The 4,165-nt window shown below is 32.0% G+C and overlaps 1 long non-coding RNA gene across 1 annotated transcript; it reads left to right on the top strand.

The window, feature by feature from the left end:
• Positions 1-356: 356 nt before the first annotated feature.
• Positions 357-3,822, top strand: LOC131035617 (uncharacterized). Its single transcript, XR_009371898.1, has 4 exons — positions 357-572; positions 2,458-2,523; positions 2,656-3,048; positions 3,152-3,822. It is a non-coding gene; the product is annotated as an uncharacterized LOC131035617 (long non-coding RNA).
• The last annotated feature ends 343 nt before the right edge of the window (positions 3,823-4,165 follow it).

Genomic DNA, 4,165 nt, shown 5'->3' with positions numbered 1-4,165 from the left:
CAAGGTATATAAGTTAAAAAATAAATAATTTAAATATTTAAAATTAATTTTTTTTTTTAAAGAAAAAAAAATGACAATTCTTATTGGCGAAGAAACAATTGAATAATAATGAGTTAAGAAAAATTGAGTGCAATAATACAACAAGTACTAATAAGTTACCAAGGAACAATTGAATAACAATGACTTAAGAAAATTTGAGTGAAATAATACAACAAGTACTAACTCATGCTCATGCATATGCAAAAAGTGCTACCCTTAGTTGTCCTTGGTGACAAAAAGGGTGCCATTTTGTTATCAGCAACTTGTAATATATTTGTAAAATGTTTTGAGTGTTAAAATAAAACAAAAGTATTTTGTTGGAAGTAAATTAAAACTCTTTCAAAAGTTTTTCTCCGGCTGAGTTTATCAAACCCTAAACAGGGCAAAATATTGTCAGATTCTGGTTATGGGTTTTCGGTATGACAATCCGCAAGGTTAAACGAGTCGAATGGTGGTCTTAGTTGCCGATTTCAATGGGATTTTGTGCAGATATTTAGGATTTCATTCTCCGGTACATCTCTTCAAAAGAACAGGTAATATTGTTTCAAAATACTCTCGTTCTTGCAGTTTTCAGGGAGATATCTGAGATTATTTGAATTATAAATGATAAATAATTCAAAGATTAGTTGGTTGCTTTGAAACTTTTCAACGTTCTGTTATTTCTGAAAATTTCAATTAAAAAAAAAAAAGATTTTACAGCTGCAAGGTTTTATGTTTTTTAATGAAATCGTTTTTGTTGATTTCGTTACAAAGAGGATAATTTCTTTTCTTTACAAAGAACAGGTTAGTCGATTGATTAAACCCTAACCCAGTGTGGGTAACCATATACTAGGGTTACTCTTGAAGACACTCTTTGATCATGTTCTGAAGAACACATTGAAATTATATAAGTTTTTGGAAACAGGACTTTTATGAAAAAAACACAGAGAGAGAGAGATAGAGAGACTTGAATAAGAAAATTAGTAAAAAGAAGATTGACAGACATTTTTTTTTTCATAGTGTTCTGGACTATTACTCTGTTTTGCATAGTACTTGATGCCACTGAGGTTGGAGTTATTATTATTATCCAGAGATTGAGTGTACTCTCTCTGATTGTGTTTAAAATTTAAAAATCTCTCTGATTGTGTTTAAAATTTAAAAATATCATTCTCTGTCTGCTATACAGAGATATGAAGGACATTGTTGCAATTTTTTTTAGTGGGAATCAGATTGAGATATTATTATACTCGCTCCAACCATTGATAGTTTTGTGACTGCAGAACATAGTGCAGTCATAAAGGTACCAGTGATTGTAGCTTGAGTTGGCAATTTTTGATGTTGTATAAGGAAGAGGGGTTGGTGCTCCTTGAGGCCTTGTGGCTTCTAAATTTTGTGTACTGAGTTGGTGTGAAATAATACAAGGAATCTTTTATCGAGTGGTTTTTCTACCCCAAGAGGGTTTTCCACCCATGAAAATTATGGTGTTATGTGTCCAATCTTGTCTCATTTTGTTTCACATGCTCTGATACTTTAGATCTTTTATTATTTTTTCTTTCTCTCTCTACTGTGTACAAATCATTTTTAGATGTTGCGTGTTTTGTGAAAAGTGGCAAAATCATCTTGTTTTCAGAAATCTTAAATCAAAGATTATCTGTCTATCATTTGAATGGTCATTTTACATACTTTGTTAACAGTGTTGTTTTTACAATGTTTTGTCATATTTGGGTAAACTTACAACTCATGTGTTTAATGTCATCCACCTGTTGCTAATCAAGATAGCCCTTTTCAAAAAAAAAAATTGAGTCAAAATTGTGACACTCTGATTCACCCCCCCCCTCTCAGAGTGTCTCCACTTCCAACAAAAAGGAGCATAAGAGAAGATGGGTTTTGAAAGGATTTTTCGATAGATGTTTTTAAGTTGATCTCTTCTACATTTGGATAAAAGAGGTTTATTATCTCATAAATTTGCAGGTCAGTAAATAACTCTTCAAAATGAGTTCTTTTCCTTCTTTTTAGACTTTATAATCATAATCTTTCATTTCCTTATTTTTGGCTTTACAATGATAGTCTTTTATTTTCCCCCTTTTTTTGGCTTATTATGTGAAATTAGGTTTTGTTTGTTTTATATGCAAACAAAAAATTCTAAACAAATAATCTAATACATAGATAATTTGAGATTTTCACTGTTTGAGAGATTGTTGAGAGAGATCTGAAATATTGAATGAACAGTATACACAATAGCACTCAAAAAATATTTTATCAATTCATAAATATACTAAATTTTTTCACCATTAAAGAATCATGTAATCATAAGAAATGATAACAAATTTTAAATCTAAATTTAATTTTATATTAGATCTCACCAATAATCTATCTTTATGTACATTTCAACCATTGTATTCTCCAGCTCATCCTTGGTTCTACTCATCGTGCTTCCAGATCCTTCATGCAATCGTTTGACAAGGTTTAGCAGCAGAAAATAAATGGAGAACAAAGAAGGACCAAGTATCCATAATAGATCTATAAATTTATATGTTTTTATGAATTTTATTAAATTCATATTATATTGAATCCCGTTCATCTATTTGTATTTTTTTTAATCTTGTAATGCATTGATTCATATTGAATGTCATCCAGGAAAGAAAAAGGATGCAAGAAGATCGTGATTCTGTATACTGCAAAAGACTTAAAAGCTGGGAAAACTAATTGGAAAAAGAAAAGGATGCAAGAAGATAGTGATTCTGTATACTGCAAAAGACTCAAAAGCTGGGAAAACTAATTGGATGATGCATCAATACCATCTTGGTACTGAGAAGGCTGAAAAGGAAGGCGCGTTCGTTGTGTCAAAAGTATAACCCCACTTCCTTCTCGTGTTCATCTGTACCGAGATGATACTCATGCATCACCCAGTTAGTTTTCTCTGTATATAAAAGCATTGAGAGCATGTGTGCTTCCTGACCATCGTTGAAGAGGATGGGTGTTTCCATTGGATCAAGATCAAATAAGTTGGATGACAAGATTTCTGCAAAGGTAAATCATCAAATTCCTTTTAACAATTTTTTTCACTGGATTATAAAATCATTGCATTATAAAATCTATTTATAATAATATAGATTTGTCTATTCGTGTGCAGAAAGAAGAAGTGGACAGAAAGAAGAAGTGGAGAGAACCTTGGAATTATTTCATCTACATCTTGATAAAGGAGGTTAATTATATATAGAACAAGAAACAACCGTCATTCTTTATATTAGGTTTTTAAGAGAGAACAACAATAATAATATGTGTAGGTAAAATGTCATTAGCCTTTCTAAATGCATAACAACTCTAATGTTGTATTAAGGGTTCTACAGATGCTCCATTGCAAGACACTACTACTTTTAGTTTGTGAAAAGCCTTCCGAAGAATTTATGTTGTTGTATATTGATGAGAGTGCCCACGTTAAATTGAAACCTCTTTGAAAACAATATAATGGAACCTGAGGAATTCCCCCTTCTAAAAATAAATCTATTACCATCATAAATTGATTATGTAAGTGCATTTGTAAGTTGAAACATCAATATTCAGTTACAAGTAAGGAATGACGTCTTGAATGCAATCAACTTGCACTTTCTGAATATTTCTTCAAGAACTCATGGAGTAATGCCAGTACAGTTCTTAGATGGAAGTAATGTGAGTACAGTTCTTAGATGGAAGTAATGTGATTTGAAGATACTGAGGCCTGTTAGTGTTGGTCATATCCCTGCATGCATATTTGATATGTATTAGGTAATAGACACAATAAAGATGTATATCAGATGATTGAAAATTTTGTGGTATGTCTAGAAATGACTGAGGGGCTATATACCCGATTTGTATGTATGTTTAACCACTGTATTCATGATTTTAATACATAGTCTCAACAACATTCACTCTTTAGCTATCAATTCATTTTCTCACAGCTCTATTGATATTCATGTCTCTCTTTTTACTAAAGCATGTATTGTAATAATGTGATGCTGCCAAAAAGGTTGCCCACTTGAAAATGCTCTTGGACCATTTGGGAAATGCCCCTTGTATGGTGGCATGGCATGAGTGTTGTTAGATTATTCTACCTCCCATGACCGCTCTCTGTCTCGTGACCACTCTCTACCTCGGGGCCGATGGTGCG

The sequence above is a fragment of the Cryptomeria japonica genome, chromosome 3, assembly GCF_030272615.1.
Source record: "Cryptomeria japonica chromosome 3, Sugi_1.0, whole genome shotgun sequence".
NCBI lineage: Eukaryota > Viridiplantae > Streptophyta > Pinopsida > Cupressales > Cupressaceae > Cryptomeria > Cryptomeria japonica.
The sequence above is the reverse complement of the archived record's forward strand: the minus strand, read 5'-3'. Positions and strand labels throughout refer to the sequence as shown.